The sequence below is a fragment of the Melanaphis sacchari genome, unplaced genomic scaffold (assembly GCF_002803265.2).
Source record: "Melanaphis sacchari strain LSU unplaced genomic scaffold, SCAv2.0 Contig105_pilon_pilon, whole genome shotgun sequence".
NCBI classification, from domain to species: Eukaryota; Metazoa; Arthropoda; class Insecta; order Hemiptera; family Aphididae; genus Melanaphis; species Melanaphis sacchari.
Window position 1 is genome coordinate 1,084,925 of NW_020270395.1, and position 21,836 is coordinate 1,106,760.

At 27.2% G+C, this 21,836-nt stretch overlaps 1 protein-coding gene and 1 non-coding gene across 4 annotated transcripts in view; one reads left to right on the forward strand and one right to left on the reverse strand.

Annotated features, from left to right (window-relative positions):
- Positions 1–21,836, reverse strand: part of LOC112603298 (dual oxidase maturation factor 1) — a 55,702-nt gene that overhangs the window by 26,844 nt on the left and 7,022 nt on the right. The window contains exon 1 of one of the 3 annotated variants that reach the window (XM_025351805.1): positions 906–1,639. The exons of the other annotated variants lie outside the window; for them this stretch is intronic. The gene's annotated coding sequence lies outside the window, so the exon portion shown is untranslated. Of the gene's footprint in view, positions 1–905; positions 1,640–21,836 lie in introns of those variants that run through there. 3 annotated transcript variants of the gene reach the window in all.
- Positions 19,392–19,465, forward strand: Trnat-agu. The gene has a single exon. It is a non-coding gene; the product is annotated as a tRNA-Thr (tRNA).

Here is a 21,836-nt window from a genome sequence, read left to right on the forward strand (position 1 = left end):
AACGCACGTGTTTATCAAAGACATTTTTATTCATTCAATGGCATATATTATGATATACGAAGTTATTTGTCAAGTATGCTCACCTCTTTTTCTCTTCAATAATGCAGTTATTCAATATCTGATGTTTGAAATTTTTATATATACTTAAATTCTATTCCATATTTATGTATTAGTTAAGAATATTTTATTTTTCAAAAAGAACCCCCCTTTTCTACTGTAAATTATTCAGCAGATTTGGAATTATATTTCTAAAAACGTTAATGTATCAAAATTAAAATTCTCAGTAGTTTGTAATTTATTTAACTGTTTTCGAAGGATGATAGGTCCATAATATGACAATGTATTTGGAAGATAATTTGGGAAATATGATTATTAAAAAGTTTTAATAATCATGCAATATTTATCTATCAACATTTTTAATTTGTATAAACGGTCAAATTATAATAAATATTAGATCCGATGTTACATTAGTTTTATATTTTCGTCAAACCATTTTTAAGGACTGTTATTCTTAGTAAAATCATTTTAATAACTGAAAAACTATTTGTTCACATTTAAATTAAATGCTTATATTGAAATTTTCAAAAAAAAAAAAAATATCCACTAAGCAATTTACAGTAAAAAATAGGTGGAGGGATTTTCATTTGTAAAATAAAAGTTAGGCTTTACTCATTAAATAGTAAAAAAAATATAAAGAATTTGAAAATATGATCTTTAAGTATAGTAAAAAATTTCCAAAAAACAGAATTATGATAAGTTCATTATTTAAGTTAAATCACTGTATACCAACACTCGAGCATAATATTATTATAATTATGTATATACATCTATATTAGATATATGTGTGAACAAGAGAACTCGTCTGCACATAGCATTGTACAATATAATACGTTTAAATGACGAACCTGTTACTGTCGGCGGGTGGAAATGTTTCGTCCGAAAATGTGAGACAATTTTATATTATAATACTATAATATAATGATGTTTGTGCGATGCGGTGGGCGCGTTCCGGAGATCAGTAGGTACGGTTTAATATTAATATTACGTATTATGAATGGTTGCCGCACATTGGTAAAACAAAAGAAAGCAAAAACGGTAAGACGCGGGGGGGTCGAAATCGAATTCGAAAACACGCGCAATATTACACGCACATAATATATCACACAAGTTACTATAAAAATATGATAAACGCTACCGCGTGCGGCGGTTCACAGCGAACGCGTCCTGCTGGACATGGTGTGCCGGTGGGAAAAATAAAACGAATTTTTTTTCCAAAAAAAAAAAAAAATTTAACCGTCTCGCGGACGCAATGCAATGACGACAGTATTGGCGAGTCGCCGGACCGGGAGCGCGTGCTAACGGACCGATAACCAGACGGATACTGATGTCGGAGATGCGGCGTCGTCGACTGCCGGACGCGGTTTGTCGGTCGCGTGCGCCACCGTATTGTTATATATTATTCACTTTGTTATCACAACAATATAACGACGACAAATTATGCGCGGTGACGACAATGATAATAACAATAACTCCGGTGCGTGGAGTCGGTGAGCTGCAGCGTGGAGACTATTATTAATATATACTTAACGAAACGACGTCGTCGTCGGCGGCGGTAACGGACGAGACCGCGGCGAAACAATGTGCGCGCGCGACGGCGGATATTATTCAGGAACGATATTATAATATATTATTTTACGATTTTACTTAGGTTTTTTTTTTTTCTAGAGTGGGATGAGACAAGGTCTCCGCCGTTGGCCTCTAATAATGATAATAAGTAATAACATAAAATGTGTACAATACGATTATATTTTGTTGAAATTTATTTTTCGCTTGCACACTCATCTGGTGGAGAGGGGGGGGGGGGTATTAAAACAGTTTACACTTCCGAGCTTTCACCGGAACCGCGTGCGTTGAAACTTGGAGCCCGCTTTGTTGGTCGACTAATACGAATTAAATTATTATTATCATCGTTATTAATATTATTGTTCGCGACACGTAGGTATATCGTATTTATGTACATTATTATTATTAATTTTTTTTTATATTATTATAAACGACTATACGTTTGCGTATAGGAGCAAGGTCGACCGGATTCGATCAACGTGTCATTATAATTTATAAACTGGTACGCGTAACGATTTATTAATTTCAATCGTCGTCGTTATTATTACTATTATTATTTACCTACTATTATTTTCACGCGGACGAGGAAACGCGTCGGCCGACATCAGGAAGTAAAACGAACGACGTTGAGTCTCCCGCGCCGCACGTTTGTTCGCTGTACAAGAAAGCTATATATAGGAAGGTAATTAGGTACTCTATAATGTTGCAGGCGATCGCATTCCATATAACACAATAATTTATAACGTAATGACCGATCATTCGCCAATGTAGATACAAGGTGATTCTTTTATCAAAATAAACTTTACTGTAATAATTCTCCCGGTAAATTTTTTTAAAACATTTTTCATTCTAAATACTCGTACTATCTACATGTCTTTTCAATACTAGTAATACTACAGTTTAAAAAAGATATATATTATTTTTTTATTCTTATTGTTTTTTTTGTTATTTACTTTTTTAATGATAATATACATTTTTGATTCAATATTTTAAAGGAGAAATTTTTTTTGAAGATTTCGGTTTACAGAAATATTGAAATTCTAACAAGTATGCATGGTTGATGATTATAGTTTTACTAGTATTTAAAGCTTATAGATGAGTCCACATGGTAACCTCGTGCTACTCTATTTCACTGATTTACAATTCAAACGCTCATAATGTAAAGTTATTAATTTATAACTAATATATTAATTATTAACTGTACTACTAGTTTGGTATTCAATATGTATGCACACGTTTAAATATAATCAGTAATCACTAATCATAATAATATATACTAATATACCTATATTGACTATTATTGTCATTATTTCTTGCATAGCAGTGCAGTCATAATATTATTAATGTAAATTACTAACATTAAATACACTGACGATATATTTTGTACACATATAACATATATATTGTGATTACTGATTGTGTAAATTTGCATGCACAACAGCTGCAACATTCTGCAGGTTCAATACAGTTATTGCATTATATCTAATATAATAATATAAATCTACATGAAATAGAATAAACGTGTTTTGATTACACCTATTTACTATATATTATATGTACCTGCAAATATGTTTTCCTAGATCTGCGCGTGTTCTGGCATTCTTACACTATAGAGGTGGCTACAGTTTAAAATACGCGTAACGTACATAAACATTATAGCTAGACAAGCACGCGATACGATTAAATTTGCTATTTATTAGTAAAAATGTATAAATCTGTGTGACCTGATGAGTATTATTCCAAACGTAATATTATATCATAGTGAGTGTTAGTGTATATTATACAGCTATGCGGGGTGATTCACCAAACATCTTAACCCTCACGTTTTCCTTAAAATACATTTATAAAATATTATGAAGTTTTTGGTATCTTTTAAGTTAACTTAATAAGTGTATCAACATTTTTAAAAAATAAATTATTTAAATAACAATTTACTGTAAAAATTGGAGCTTTTTTTAATACTTCTTAAATTGTATCAAATAGTAAATATCTAAATACTTGAAAACATGGTTTTAGAACACCATATTAAAGTTTAAAAATCAGAATTTTTTCGTGTTGAGCGTTTTGAACATTTTAAACGATTATTAGCTGATAAGTATTGACGTTGTGTCATTTAAAAACAAAACGCAATAATTTGTAATTATAAATAATTTTTGTAAAATGTTAATTTATAATTATATATCAACCTGAGTGTTACAGACTTATAGTAGAACTTTATAAAGTTTCACAGTGTTCACGCAGTATATTATATAACTAAAAAATTACAAAATTCACCTAGAAAAATTCAATGATGTATTGACTCGCGGCGATATTATTTTCATCCTTTTGTTTTTGTACCAATAATATATTAATATTATGTATTATTTTCATATTATTATCATAAAAATTATAATAGACAATTTTGCATAAATGTAGATGGATGATCTATGTTTTTGTTATAAATATCTGTAACATGTAACTACATATTTATATTGTACGAACTCGTTTTCTTTAATACTTGTTAAAAAGTATTAATTTCTCTTTTTTAATTTCAAATTCATATTTATGTAATTTTGATGTTAATTATATCAATGTATCAGATTTTAACTGATAATTATTAATTAGTATATGTATATAATGTATGTGCATACATTATGTTTATGTATATGTATATATATTATGTAGTATATTTTTATAAACAACTAATATCATATGTATTTTATATCTTATCACTAAATGATTAAATATTGATGTATTTCTAGTTAATATTTTAATCATGTTGTCGTATTTCACTTTTGATAGTTAATAGTCTATATATACGTTAGTGTAGTTATCATCAATATATAATCATTAGTATCAGGCATCCGATTACATTTAAAATTAATAACATCGATAATAATCAATTAATTCTTAAAAAAAAAAAAGTGATTGTGATAAAAATATTGCTAAATACTATATTTTATGTATTTATACTATGACTTTTATCTATTTTTTAAATCAATTTTCGATTTGAATTGGTCCTTGAACAACTTGAGATAAAACCGAAGAATTCGAGAATGTATTTTTAAATAAGATACATTTATCACCTAAACATTGAAATGAAAAGATTTTAGTTCAGAAGACTCAAATGGAGGCACGGTTTTGCCAATTGGTCACGATTATTATCCATTAATATTATACGGTGGATATGAACAACGAAACGTAAACCTGCAATGGTATAAATGCGTTTTTTCAAGGAGTTTTATTTAAATTAGATTTAAAAAAGATTGATATTAATAGAATACATTGTCAATAATAAGAACAAAATATTTAATTCACGTTAGCATCAAAATTATATAAAATGTAATTCTTATGTTTTCCTAAAATCCTGTTTAAAAATTTACAGATCGATTTACATTTATCGATTTCAATTAGTTATACTATATATTTCAAGACATTGTTCTGGCATCATCAATATTTTCTCTAATTTATCATAAATCATAAATTTAATATAGTAGGTATGTAACTGAAACTTTTTAAGAATATTTTATTTATAGACTATGGCATTTATACGATTCGATTGTATACAAAATAAAAGACAATTGATAATTACCGATAAGCATAATAAGCATCAAGTATAGTTTTAATTTTAATAAAAAAATAAAATATGATCAAGTCAATATATCTTAATTATTTACATAAATGAGTATAGGTAGGTATTGTACAAAATATATCTTCAATGTTTAAATGTATGAAGGTTATCAGTATTTGCGTACGTACAATACATATTAACTTGCAGCAGCCATGATATTTTCATACATAGATAATGATAAATAATATATAATAAACATATACACGTCGAACGCGTAAAACCCCAAAGTAAAAGTGTGAAAACCCAAAAATTATTATTTACGAACGACGTATACATGAACATTGAATGAAAAATGAATAGCGTGATTTGTTTCATTGTACGAGATACTTCAAATATTTTCATGGCAGATCCAATGAGAATAAAAGATTATAAGTTCACATAATTAACTATAAAATCTTATGTATAGATGATTTGTTTTTTTTTTTTAATTAACCCCGAATTTAAACTAGCTTAACTGGCTACTTAAAAAAATAAATATTATTTTAGATCATCATAAAAATATTTAAAGGCGTGTTAAATAACGTATTAAACGCGTAAAATGTTTATTGGCATGTTTTAAAAACATTTTTTTTTTACAACTTTTACTCAAAAACAATATTGCCAATTTTTTTTAAATTCCCGTACATGTTTTATATTTTCAATAATTATATAAATATATAATGTAAAAAACAAAATTAGTACTACACAGTGTACACTGCAGTTATATGGAAAATTGTTGGAATCTTTATTTACTACCAGAAATGTTATTTTCAAAAAAATAAATTACATCATTATTGCATAACACTAATTTGTACATATAATATATACATGTTTAGGTGGTTTCGAGCTGGCTCAAGATCTAAAAATTTCATAAAAATGGCCGGTCGTCCACAGTCCTGTATTATTATTTTTATTTTTAACGCAATAATAATAACGTCCCAATAGTCATAAAACTTTTAAGTATAAGAATAGGGAATATAAAGCATTCTATTAATGCATTTGAAAAATTATGAGTTGTGGAATCGTAATTTGTAGACTATATAGAATGTATATGTATTTAAGATTTTGTGACTTAAAAATTACTACTTAAGAATTTCGTAATATATTGAATTTAGTAAATATTTATGAATCTGTAGATTAAGAGTTACGTAGTATGGTGAAATTTCAAGTATTATAATAATGCAAAATATTATGCAAATTATATTAAGAGAAACACACCAAAATAAATTACCAAAATCGTAAAAAATTAATGTGATAAAATTTAATCCAAAAAAAATTTACTAACGCGAAATTTCATAATATATAAAATTGTTAACGTTCATGAAAAAAATGACATAACTATTAATGGGGATTATCTTACTGCATTATAACATTTTATACAGACATCACAAGTATGATGTATTATAATGTATAGAAGAATATTATTACCTATTAATTATTATTATATGTTATAACTTATATTAATAAAAACATTTTATTTTTTTATTCAATTTTTTTAAATGTTTGTATTGCAAAACGTATTTTGGTTTGTCGTTTTTAATAAATGGTAACTCTAGTACTTAGATGTTTGACAGATTAATTGGTTTTGTCTGAAATGTATGAGTATAGGTAATGCATATTACAAGTATATTTTTTTTCCTATAGCTAAACCATAGTGAATTTTTAAAGTGGATATTTATAAAATTATAAAGAATATGCTTATGAAAAAATGCTCTCATCATAACAAATTTAGTATGGAATCGTACTCAACTTGTACGCATATTAAATATATTTATTTTTTAAATTAACTTTTTGTTTAATATTTGAAAATGATATAATTATTTGATTAAGGTCGTAAAATGACGAAACAAGATGTGTAGGTAAAATTCCACTAAACATTAGGCAGAAACAAGGCCATAATATACTTATATCTACACCATTCTCCAAGTACACGCGGAAAATACTGAAACATGAATAGTCCTTTACTGAAGTCTCAAATATCTTTCATAATAAAACATATTATTTTTCATGCATTAAAAAAATCGTATATACATAAAGGTATATATATATAGGTGTACCTACACGTAAAATATAATATGCACAGTATGATCACGCAAATTCAATACTATAGTAATGATATGGACTTATGGTATCATTTGATTTGGAATTAGGCGTATACACTATACAGGGTTACATTTTAGACCTAATAAACATTTATTTTTTTTAATGATAATTATTTTCATGATTATAATATACGTATACTTAATATCCCAGATCCCTAAATATTGGTCAAACTATCGAAGTACCTCCTATCAGACCTCTTAAATTATTAGTGGCCATGTGTCGACTGTACGCCAAAATTCTAAACAATTTTGAAGCAATCATTGAAAATTTAAAGATAAAATATTCAAATTAGAACAAAAAATATTAGATACTGCAGATGTGATATTACGGTTTTTATATAATTAATTTTTTTTGAGTAAAAATGTTTTTATGTTTTGTTATTTCAAAACATTTTATGGTAGGTATACTTATTTATATTTTATTTACATTTTAATTCCAACGACTTGTTAACAGTTAAATACATAAAATTGATAAAAAAATTATTATTTTAATAGACACGATAAATTTATGTGTTATTATTTTATTTTTACTAATAAATAAATTATTTGTGTTTATGTAATAATTACATTTTCGAATATTAATAAAAAAAGTAGACATTTATCTGTATAAATTATTATGACTTATGTGGCACAGCAGAGTCATAAATATTTTACTTAACGACGATAGCCTCCAAATCTAGATTTAAAAAAGATCATTATAATAAAATAGGTGTTCGTAAATTTAAGTAACGAGGTCTGAATGATGAGCATAAAAGACGATTTAACCGAAAAATATCCTCAATCGCTCACAAAATATAAGACTATGTATATTATATATAATTATTAGGTACCTATTATAACGACTAACGAGCACAAAATACAAACATTTTGGTGTTATAACAATACTTAAAAAGTGATTATACACTTTTAGATTTATAAATACAGGATGATTTCTTGAATATACTCACTCCCGTTTTAATAAAAAACTTATAAAAATTCAGATTTTCGGAATTTTTAAATTTTAAGTACACTTTAATTAATTTCAGTAGTTTAAATTTTTTTTATATCATTTATAAAGAATTAAGGAGACACACCATTTATTAAGAGTGTTCCGTATTGAAGGATAATAATTTAAAAAAAATGATTTTTCATAAACTATATACAAATAGATTAATCTTGCACCATGTTGCATATGCTTCAGAGAGAGAACAAAAATAATGCGCGACATCTTATTAATCTTAATAATGACTATTATTACCTATTTAATATTATGATTTACTATACGAATATTAAGATACATGACAAATAATACGACTTACGAGTACCTATCTATTTACAACTACATGGTTAAATCCTATTATAATAGACGACACATAACTTTCGATTATTTCTCTATAAACTACTACAAAATAATTTTCCTGTAAGATAATAATAAACAGTATTCACATCGAAATAAATGTCTACAAGCGATTTACGTGTAAAATTAACAGGTAAAAGTACAGTTAACTTAAGTAATTTAAACACAACTCGCATAGAATATAAATACATATGAATATTTTATGCTTACAATTATAGTAACTATAATATTATTTATTAAGTAATATCTTTCATCGGTGAAAATAACAAACAGTAAAATCTGAATGACTATTGAAGCCCTAGGGGAAGAGAAAAAATAATTTATCAAAAAAAGGACACATCTATTTATGTGCGTAAATTGGTATATGATAGGTATTTCGCCGAGGTTCATTATTTTTTCTTTTTACTTATTGAGTTATCGATATTCTAACGTTGTATTATATTTACAATATTTAAAAAAAAATGGATGCAATACATAGTTATCGAATAAACGGTTTATAAATTATTATTATAATAAAACAAGTGTATTTTTATTATTGATAACACGAGCTTGGACATTTTCAACCCTGACACAAAATAGTAAGTATTAAGTATTAACTATTCCAATTTCCTACAAATCTCAACAAATTTATTATGATATGTATACACCTATAAATAATAACAATATATAAATAACTTCATGTGGAAGTGTACATTTAGTGGGTTTACGACATTTTTTTTTTTTTAATTATGTAGACAATAAATACGATGGACGCGTTACGTATGGTATTCTTTTAAAACCTTAAGTGTTTCGTGTAAATCTTTTAACCGACCATAACATAATATAGGTAGATATTAGTAATTATTTACCGAGTTATTACCCTTGTATTCGCCCAACGCGTGACATAATAATTATTATAGCCAACACAAATAGATATTATTTTATGATTAGATTTTAGATTTTTACAGTGCAGTTGAATTTAAAAATATACATTTTTATTGCCGACCTTCATACTTTATTTTATCTGTTCGAGTTCATGGATCTATTTTATAAACGAAAAAATACATATTTTTTCATACACAACTACACAAGTATTAATAATATTCATTAGTCACTGGGCCGTATAAAAACTGACTGCAGTATGACTTGTATAGAAACTATAATACTGTAGGCGGCTGTAGTCGTCCACAGGATAAAATAACCGCCGTAATTAGTCTAATAAATATTGGAAAAAGGCACTACGGCAATATCATAAGGTTTTTATCGACATCAAAGTTGATTCAATTCTATATATTATATAATGCGTAACTAAGTAAATATATAGGTATATATATATAGAGAGAGAGAGATAACACAAGGATTTATTTCAATGTCAAATGCTGGAACGCTATACGTAAGTGCATCTGGCATACCATAATAATAGTTTATATAAATTTTAAACCCATTTTAGAACTCCTGTAATGAAAACAAACGCTTATCGTTTTATTAAAATAAAATAATAAAATGCACTAGGAAAATAAATATTGATAGTGTTATACCAGCCATATGCCAGCTATAATATCCTATATGCGACTGTATGTATGTATATAAGCTTATGTTCATTGAAAAATATTGTAATGTTAAAACTATATCATAAACAATATAAGTTATAGGTAATAAATAAATTACATTTTGTGTGAAAAATTAAAATTTGGCAAATTATGAATGTCTCATAAATGATACTTTTAATTTTTAAATTTTAATCGATGTTATAATACGTACATTCATATTGTAAATCTAAGTAAAATTAATATAATTACAATTTATATAATCTGTACATCTATAATAAAACTATATACATTTCATACGAATTATTATTGATAAATTACTTTTTTTTTTTTTTTTTTTTTAAGAGTATAGTTCCAATTAGAATTGCTCCAATATATATTATATTATATATTATAAATCAAAATTTTGTTGTAGGATGTATGAATAATAAACATTTTTATCATACAAAACGAAATTTTGAATAATTTTTAAGTAAAATCAACAGTAGTATATTAATAGGTATATTATAAATACATAAAATTCACAGAACCACGACAAAAAAAGTCGTAATGGGTGAACACAGTGGGTAATCAACTCGACCGAAAATAAAATAACCAACTCTACTGCTGATTGAAAACTACAATCTTAACATTTTCATTCATATGCCTCGGCAAACTTATTTATACCTATATCCACTATCTTATATCTATTCATTACGATAGATCTATACTGGTAAGTTGAAAATCCCTATTTTCAAGGACTTTTATTTGAACCGTAAATTGAATTCGTCTAAAATTAAAATAACTTCTAAAATTATTCTTCGCTCACTCGTAAGTTATTGTCCCTATTGTTCGTATTTCATTAGACTATAATTTTCTAAAGTAAAGGTACCATTAGATTTATTTTATTAACATTCGTGATGAAATATAATAACAAGAAAATAAAATATGCTTTACTACCACTACAGTACAACTTACACATCGTGTTAGTCGTGTTACACATAATACATACATTACACCTATTACCTACTGATTACCTACTATCTACCTATTTAATCATACGATGTATCGTATATTATGAACGGTCAAACGATTGATCTTGGACAATTTTAAAATCGACTCCAACTCTTTATCATAATTTATTATTATACATTTAGTAACCATCTCATAAAAAACTCCGGTGATTGTTATTGGCAATAGTTGTATGTATGTTTATGACTCCACGGAGGAAAAAAAATACATATATTTACTGTAGGTCTTTATCAAAATAAAAGTTTGGCCATCCCTGCCACCCCTCACAATTAATATAATATTACCTATTCTTGATTTCAAATTGTGATCTTTTAAAATTCATCTTTAACAACTCGTCTAAATTTTATATTATACCCCAAGGAAACAATAATAAATTCTATATATTTCACCTTCAAACCAAAGTTTGCAATTAAGATGTAAAAATTTAAACCTAATAATTATTTTGATTTTTCACGATATCGCCATTTTAAACTCGTTTTAATAATTAATAGGTTATACTCTCTACAAATACTCGGACATTAGCTATTAAATGTATTCATATACGTTACCGCTTACATATTATAACCGTTTGAAAATACCATTTTATATGGTTTATAATGGTATGGTTGTATAAAACAGCATTTATAATGTATATTATGCATTTTATGCTGTGCTGAACAAACAATATCAGATCGAGTTCATTGGTTGAACTATTTCTAATGGGTACATAATATAACGAGTACCTATCGACTGAGTATTAAGCAACTTTACAAAAGTATTTTTACTTTTTACTCATACTAGGCGTAAGCTATACCTACACTAGCTACACCTACGTGTGTGTGCCATATTCCAATATTTGTATTGCTAATAACTATTTTAATACGTCATGTCTTTTATACTACATTGGTATTGAGTACTATTATTATATAGTGGACACTGGTCAAGCGTTTTGTAACATGCACCGTCCGACTCTACAAATATTTGCATGTATAAACATATTATTGGTCGACACGATAACTGCACTGTGAACACCTACACGTTATAAATACACTCGTATAATGCTACGAGGAACTATAATTATCGACAAATAATTTTATGCTCACTATTAATTAATCCAATAATAAATTACAGCATTTAAAACACTCGATTTCTGAAAACAAATGTTGTTAACGATGATAATAATAGTATAATTAACACCAATATTATGAAGGCGGTTTCGTGTTGGTCAACGTCTTGTACGCTTACTGAGAATCGTATGCGTAATATTATTATCGTCTATTGATAATGTACAAAATATATGGTAAATTCAATGGTATTATCACTATTATCCCTTCGAGAGGTATCCACGTGATATTATCTTTTACTAAATGCCAAATGGTACGACAGTGTGTAATTCGTTTATTAACCGAAAATAAAAAAATTAACGTATAAAAATATAGAGCTTCAGAGAAAAGAAATAAGATTAGTTTGTGGGTATAACAAATTTTCAATACTAAACGATGAGTTTTTATTACTTAATACAATAATATCTCTAGGCTATAAACCTATAATACGCATACATCAATAGATATTGACATGTAAACATATTATAATACATACTAATTTTTAATACCCATTGAGATTGTTATCAATATTTCAAAAAATTCCATTGATGGAAAAATGTAACGTCAGTTTTAATACATCATCATTACAAAGTTTCAAATGTCCTTATATAAAAACAGCACAGTAATACAATATTATCCACTTTATTCTACATAGACATTTTATAGTCTACATATTTTTCACAATCATCCATTTTACTCAAAATTTAAAGTTTCCCAATAGCGGTACCTACTCAATGGTAACGTTACCCTGGCCTCACTAAAACTAAATTTTAACGATACGCTTCTTGGATCTTTAATATTTTAAACAATTTATTTTTACAATTTCTTAAAGTCTCCCATTTTTCAGAATTTTAACTAATCTAATATAATCCGACGAAAAAAATAGCTTCTTATGAAATTAATTGAATAGTGTAGGGTGGAATATTTTAAAAATTTGATTACAGTAACACCAAATTCCGAGGAATGGATGATTGTAAAATATTATTTGATTTATGTTAATTTATTACTAAATACTATATGAATATATAATATTATGTATTATTTAGTAAAGTTAATAGTTCCGGTGAAACTGCAACATTTAAACTAATCTAAAATAATTTCAATATCAATAAATACGAATAAAAACAAGTGATTGTCTACATAAAATAGTAATGAAAATAATTATCACAACAAATATAAGAGGTTTTCATCAAACATCAAAAGATAACATCAAACTTACATTTCTCTTAATTTTGACGTGGAAAATATTATGTTTTGTGTTCAGTATTTATTTTTATTGGTTATAAATTATAATACGAATTTGTATCATTTTACAATCTTCATTTTTTCTGAAGTCCTATCTAATGTGTAATGAACAACTTAAATATACAATACATTCGTGTACACGTCTATAATATCTATTGACCTTGCTTTACAACATATATTTTCCCTCTATTTGACATGATTAATTTAATTTTATTGTTTTGAAAACAATACAAATTTAAACTTCGAGTTGCACGAAATGTTGCACATGACACACTACACAGCGTAGTTTTACTAAACACACTACAATATATACTAATAAATTACTTAACTTAATATATGTATAAATGTGTGAAAAGTTTCCGATTTACTCTTATAAACAATTACTTAGCTATTTCCATTTTCTATTACCTATACAAAAATAACATTTAGTAGGTACTTATATAAAAGCCAACCTTTATATTTAAGGACATTTAACGACATTCAGAATAATAAAATTTCCAATAAATAGTACCTAACTTAAATGAATTAAATGTGCACTATATTTATTAAAATTATTAGTACCGCAAGAAGTATTGAATCTTCGCTCCTACCGATATCACAATTTTTACTTAAATATACTTGAAAAACGTTAAATATATTTTAAAAGATGAGAGCCGGATTTAAATAATTAATATTATAATCTGTATACGCCATTTAAAGCTCGCAATAATAATTGTCGTCTTCGTTTTATTGTCACACTACTCACACTCTCGTATTATACAAAATATTGTGTATAGTAGGTACCTAGAGTACTATCAATGTTTCAATATTATTAATAATGTTTTGTGTGCTCCGGCTAATGTATTTAATTTAATCGCGAAATCGTGAAACATTAGTTGCGTGTCTCGGTCAACCGTGTAAGTCGTAAGATACACTGTACGGCCGGGTGATGAGGTGAACAATATTATGCATAATAATATTTTATAACCATAGCCATCCGGTTATTATATATTGCGCCTATGTATGTTATAATGTATGTTATTACTGTTAATGACATTCGGTAAACGGTATACGGCCGGTATAGGTTAGGGCCGGGTTAAGTTATAAACCAGCGATGCGATTTATGTATATAATATATACACACACACACATACACACATATATCAACTACGACAAGTAGTATACGATACCTATCCGTTTGTATGTACATTTTATATTGTACGATTTCACGCGTCTTCGATATGTGCCAATCGCGTGTGCGCGCGCTGTACATAAATATAACATAATGTACGTACGTATATTATAATATAGTTTTGTAATTCAGCAATTCAGGTAATTATATATTATGTCTGTATATCTATAATTCGATCCTGTATAATGTACACGTGCCTGTAGATAGTATAGTGCACGCAGCAGTCGAAGACGGTTCAAAAAGTTTTTTTTTTTTTTGTAATAACAATATGATATTACCAATTTTATAATTATTTTTTTCGTCATATGCTGATAAATGCATACACACACACACACGCGTGCGCGCTATATACCTATCTAGCTGTCTAGTTGCCTAGCCATGTATTATTTTTGACGTAACACAGCCGCACGCGTTTGCACAATAATACCGTTTCTTGCATATATTATATTATTATACGCGCTCCGTTATCTCTGCGTAATTATCTCGATATACCTTATGATTATATAATATTATATACTATTATTATTTTACCTATCAAGCGTAATATCGGCGTATCAGTGTGGCGGTCGGTATTATTTTTTTTTTATTAGATATTTATTAGTATTATTATTATATTATTGTCATTGACCGTTGCGCCACGGCGACGACGACGACTCGTCCAAAACGAAGACAGACTGACGGCCGCGATCCTAATCGCGCGTCCATAAAATAGTTTTGCCTTCGAGAGTCCAACGTAGTCGCTTGTGTCCGCCGACGAAATTCCTTTTGGCGGAGGTGGAAGTGGGATTATGATGATGCCCGTTGCCCACATTACATGATATCGTACATTATGATATGATATTATATTATTACATTATTGTCTTGCAGCGTGCGCCGCGTATTGCACATAGCATACAAACATATTATACAGCGTAGTGATTCATTTGATGCAAACCACTCAATATCTCAACCAATCTTTTTTTACGATTATTTAAAACAATGAATATTGTTAAAACGAAAAAACTTTTTTATACTCAATATTTATAAATTAGATTTCGAAACTAAAAACACAATTAGGTTAGGTTTAATATACTTTTATTATTGTATATTTCGAATTTTGTAGTTTAAAGTAAAAACTGATATTTTTTCGATAACACGAAAATAAACCGAGAAATCAAGTGGTTTAAGTACAATTAAAAAATGTACACTGTAAGTCAAATTATTAGTGTATAAACAATATGTAAAGTAAATCCTTAAATATATTTATAATATACAAATACAACATAGAAGGCACGTTTGCGATTTTTCAATAAAATAAAATTATAGGTAAATTTAAAAAATACAGTATTGCGATATCTCAACATCATCCTTGGACACGGACGACGTTGCATCTATCGTCTGTGAAAAAAATTAATAAATAATAAAAATTAAAAAAACACAGGTAAAAAATCAAAAAAAAAACTGTGTATACATAAGTAACTCCTATATAAACATATCACAACTTAGGTATAAATCTTATAATGTGCGATATAAATAGTAATAATAACAGTAAACGACTGTTGTACAAGAACGTCAAGGTCGATTAGATTTCCTGCGGTAGTATATTTATTATATTATGTAGCGTACCTGTAGCATCGCACACATCGGCCCGATTCGTCGCCACTGCCACCGACGTCGGGTGAAGGACTGACCCCCATCACAACGAATAAACTCGTAATAACATCATAAATAGAATATATATATGTGTGTGTGTGTGTGTGTACATTATAGGCTGGAAAGGGAGTAATGTTTTTTTTTTTGCATAATACACCCAAACGCAATTAACTCTTTAAAACGAGATTTACGAAATGGGAAAACGTGACAGGAGGTTTGCGCGCACAAAGAAAACGATTCGCTTTATATAATACATAATACGTGTATTTAATTCGTGTCAAAACGCGTAAAAAACGATTGGGAAGAAATTAGATCGCGTGATCGTATAACACACACACACACATACATATATATATATATATATATATATACGGAATAAATATTTACGCACGCGCGAGTGTATGTCTGTGTGTGAGTATGTGTGTTTGTGTGTACTTGTGGCTTAAATAATGTCTTCTACAATCATAAGTTGTAACATTCATTACATCCTACTATAAAAATTAAAAACTTCACACTTTATGATTGACCAATGCAACACCTCTAGACACTTTTCGACTCCATCCAATAAACTGTTATATAATAATAATATAACATACTAAAGTGACACACAGCAGTTTGTTCAATATTTGTATTAAAAAACCAATCACTACTTTTTTTTTTAATAACCGGCTTCAAACCATACATTATACATACTAAAGAAATGTATACTTAATATTAGAATTATATGAACGTGTCTATTTTTATTTTTTATTGATAAAATCCTCTTAAAAAATTCTCAATACCCCAACTACGGAAAACTTATTGTTAGAGCTAGGATTTTAATGACCTAAAAAATGCATATAAATGCACTAAAAAATGCAAAAATTACCTAAAAACTCTAAAAAATGAACTTAAAAATGACCATAAAATGTACATAGCAAAAAAATTTAATTTTAAAATAATTATTATTTATTCATTTTTTATATTACACAAAATAGGTAAAAATTTATTATAAGAAGTAAATTCAACAAATATAATTCAAACTTAAGTTGACAATTATATTACTTTTTCAATATCAATGAACTGGAATAGGTAATTGGGATTATCTATACAAAATATATTAAAAAATATTTAAAAAAACAAAAATGAGTTTAAATACACAAAATTAACGTAATATTTGTAAAAATGACATTAAAAATGCAATAAAATGCATTTATCACAAAAAATGCAAAAAATGCAAGAAAATTCAAAATTAAAATTTCACATTCTAAACTGTTATATAACGAAACAAATTTAGATTTTGATTAAAAATATATAGCTCTTAAAAAAAAAAATTTATCAAAATCCTAGTTCCAAGTACTCGTTCTATCGTACTTCTATCGTTAAGGAATAAAGAAACCAACTACAACTATAATGTTGTAATTCTCCCCCTTCATTTCACAATACACAGTCCGAGCAGTTCGATAGAAAATGTTGTTTTATTTTTTGTTTTCAAACTCCACGACAACAATACAATATAATAATGCACTTTCGCTTTGATAAAACGTTATATAATAAAATAAATGTTTATCAAACGCGCGTAAAAAGTTTCAATAAGTATACCTATTATATGAGTGTTAAAAATCAATACCACATATAATTTAATACATGCAGGCGAAAGAGTTAGCAAAAGAGAGCTGTTACAGAAGTATTCATATTTTTTTTAATTGCAACGCCTATGTAAATAAAAAATAAATTACCTATTAATAAACGAAAAACGAAGAAGGTGGCTCATATTACAATTTACTGGTTTATTCAAAAAGTATAAACGACTTACTTATTCAACCGAAACTATAGCGTGATAGAGACGTTAATATTTACGAATAATTTTCTTCTCTTGCATACTATATTAAATTTGTCTTTGTTTTCATTACATCTAAAATAATATGCAAATAAAAGATAGACATATATATAAATATATATATGAACAATTATATTATAATATTATTTATTTCGCAAATATATCGGCAAGACTCCATCGCCAATTCTTAATGTTTATAGTTGAGTATTTTTAAATGAATCATTCAAATATTCAATCTTTGTAAGTGTAATGTCAAATGTGTATAAAGTCAAAGTAATCCTAAAATTGCCTATAACATATATAATTAATATTATATTTGTTTTATCCTGCTGTTTAGTGGGTCACGGAATCAAATTATTTTCTTAAAATTTTAACATTCCAATGACAACGACGAGGGTCGTCTATTTGATAAAAACTCAGTAAAACCATGTACCATTTATGAAATATGTAATATTATAATCGTAAATGATATTATTTAGCCGAAGTAGTGAAGTATGTCGTCGTAAAATAATAATTTCTCAACTCGGTAAATTTGATGGCCGCGAACCGTGATTGTGAGGTAATCAAGTATTCAAGTTATATGTAGATTATATTGATAAATGATTATAATTTATAATACAAGAGGTGCCTCCCATACGGTCATAACTCATAACATACCTAGTGTTTGTTTATATCAATCACACATTTGTACCTTATCCATGTTATGGTAACCAATCATTGCTCCTGAGTTCAGATACTTATATCATTTTGTATTGAACATGGGTCCCAACGACATATCTTTACGAAAATAACGGTGTATCCTATTACAAAATATATTAAATGTATCTTATTATTATGTCTATATTTAGTAAATATAGATGTAGGTACCTTTCCATTTATAATATTCTATAGACATAATACCTATTTGTGTACCTATATATATTTTTTTAATTATCTTACCGATCCCTGACTGGATGATTCTTTTAGCAACTAGCAGTAAACATTCATAATATGTACATACTTCTTAAAGTAACGATTTAAAAATAGGTATTTTTTTTATACAGTATGAATTCACTACAAAACATTTTTGAAAAAAAATTCATATTTTTATAAATAATTATGTAATCATTTATCATTGAATTCAAATATAACACATTCATAGCTAATTACCTACTAGTTCAACATAGTGATGAAATATTCCACTACTAATGTACAGCAGAACGATCACCTACTTGCCCACTTTTTATTGTTAATATTTCACTAGCGTTAAACAACCGGCGCCGTGGCTTAGTTGGTTAAAGCGCCTGTCTAGTAAACAGGAGATCGGGAGTTCGAATCTCCCCGGAGCCTTTTGATTTTTTGCATCATTTTATGATTCGAAACTACAGTCATATTATACAGTGCTATATAAAATAGTATAATAGTATAATACTACTCATTATTTGTGCGATCTGTGTAGCGCGGTAATTGAATTATTTTTCAAAACAATTATTTCTGAGCTAAATCATATCTGAATTCGTACATGATATAATTAGTCAAATATTTTTAACGGCGATAGATTTTGTTTATTATAAAAATTTTGCCAAAACGAAATAAAAATTTTGAGTCAATTTACTTTAAATACCATTGATTTTATATCAGTCATAGCTTCAAATGTTTTTGAAATGTGTTTTAACCATACGTGCTTACCGCGTTGTCACGTAATTGGTTTCACGTAGCTGCGGTAACAAAAGTTCTTCCAACTAGTGACATATAACAACATTGCATATTCGAAATTACTGTTGAACGCAAACATAACAAATTATGCGAATTTTAATAAACTTTGCATGCTAAAATTTTAAAATCACTATTTTGGTCACGATCTCCAAAGTACATACGATGAGAATTGAGAATGATGAGATACTATACAGCAGCTATAGTTTGCGAAGGTATAGGCCGCACCTTTTACACCTTATCGAAAGCTACAAAACAATTGAACCATTATTACATATCTATATGTTTAAAGGTACATGTTAACAAGGCGATTTTTTTTACGTTATATACTCAATTTCTTAATACATTTTTGTGTTTTTGATATAAATATTTTTTAAATCATGCAAAATCATTGTTTTAAAATTATGCTTATGCATTGATCCCGTGGTTATTGTTCTTTTTACTAAAAAGAATTTTTAATTGGGAAGTCAATTGGATTATCATGATAAAATACATTGAAAAATTTTCATTGTTTATTCGTTATTAGTTATTACTTATTACTAATAAAGTATTCGATCGCTCCTTATTATTTTTTTTTTATTAAGTTTTTTGTTTTATTATTATTTAAAAAAAAAAATAGGAAAATCTGTAATTTTTTTTATACAATGAGTAAAATAGATAATTTTTTTAGTAAGATAATATTTTAAATTACGAGTATACTATAAAAAAAAAAACAAAGATAAACATGAAAAGAGAAGATAATTCTACAGATGTATAGAAACTATCACACTTTGTAGAATATTTTATAAAGTCAGGATTTAAGAGATAATACTAGTATCTTTTTAATTTACGGGAGGAGGAATTTCTTGGTATGTATTCACTGGTTAACTAATTAGAACGTTTAAATATTTATAAAGTATTTGGTAACATCGTAAACTATAACATAATATAAAACAAGCATAGGTTCGATGTTCGAAATTCGTCATTGTATACATCGACATTTAAAAAATAAATATTTTCTTCAAATACAGTATACACATATTATAAAAAGCGTCATTTCAGGTTTTTTTTGGGGGGGTGTGCGAGGTTTCAAACACGGCATTTTGAAATTTCACCAGACCATTTAAAAATAGATATGTGTATTTGTACATAATCCTGCTTCAATTTTTATTTATTTCCATTCATAGCGTGTACCAATTAACCAATTATTGCATCAATATAGATAGAAAAAATCAATTTAAAAACTAAAATATAATAAATATTTAACAATCATAATAATTGACATTAAATCAATATTAATAAATGTAAAAATTAAAATTAAAATACCACTTAAGAAGTTTTAATTTTGAACATTATCTCAGCAGGGCGCAGGCTAATTAGTAGTATTAGTACTATTTTAAAAGTAAAGGATGCAACCGCATACCCTGCAGATCCCCTCCCAAACGACGCTCCTGTCACATTTATATTATACCAGGAGTTCAAGTTTAGATACTCTAAAAAATTTTCATAATTAAAAAAATAAAATAAATATATTTTATAGTTGCAAATATTACATAAGTCAAATCAGTGTAATAACTAATAATACATGCTACTTCAAATTTTATAAAAGGAAGTGTTTTAATGTTTTACGTTAAAGAAAAATAAACTTGTGCGTGTTATTATAAATTACAACACATTATTGGAAACCGTGATGCGACATAGGCGATGCAAACCAGTTTCAATGCATATATATGTACAATAATTATAACAATAAAATATTTGTTTTATTATGCGTATGACTTATGCAATGACACTACACACGCAGTTGACTAATATGCCATTGTAAATAATAATGATAGCTATCGATCATCGGTGTGGAGGAAAATGCTGAATCACATAGTGCCTATATGGCTTTATATAATATAATACAATATTATACGTATTTCTATATAGTTTACACATAATTGGGAGAATATACTAATAATAGAATAATATACTTAAAATGTGTATAAATATTGAATAATATTGCGCGTGCGATGTTTTGTTATAA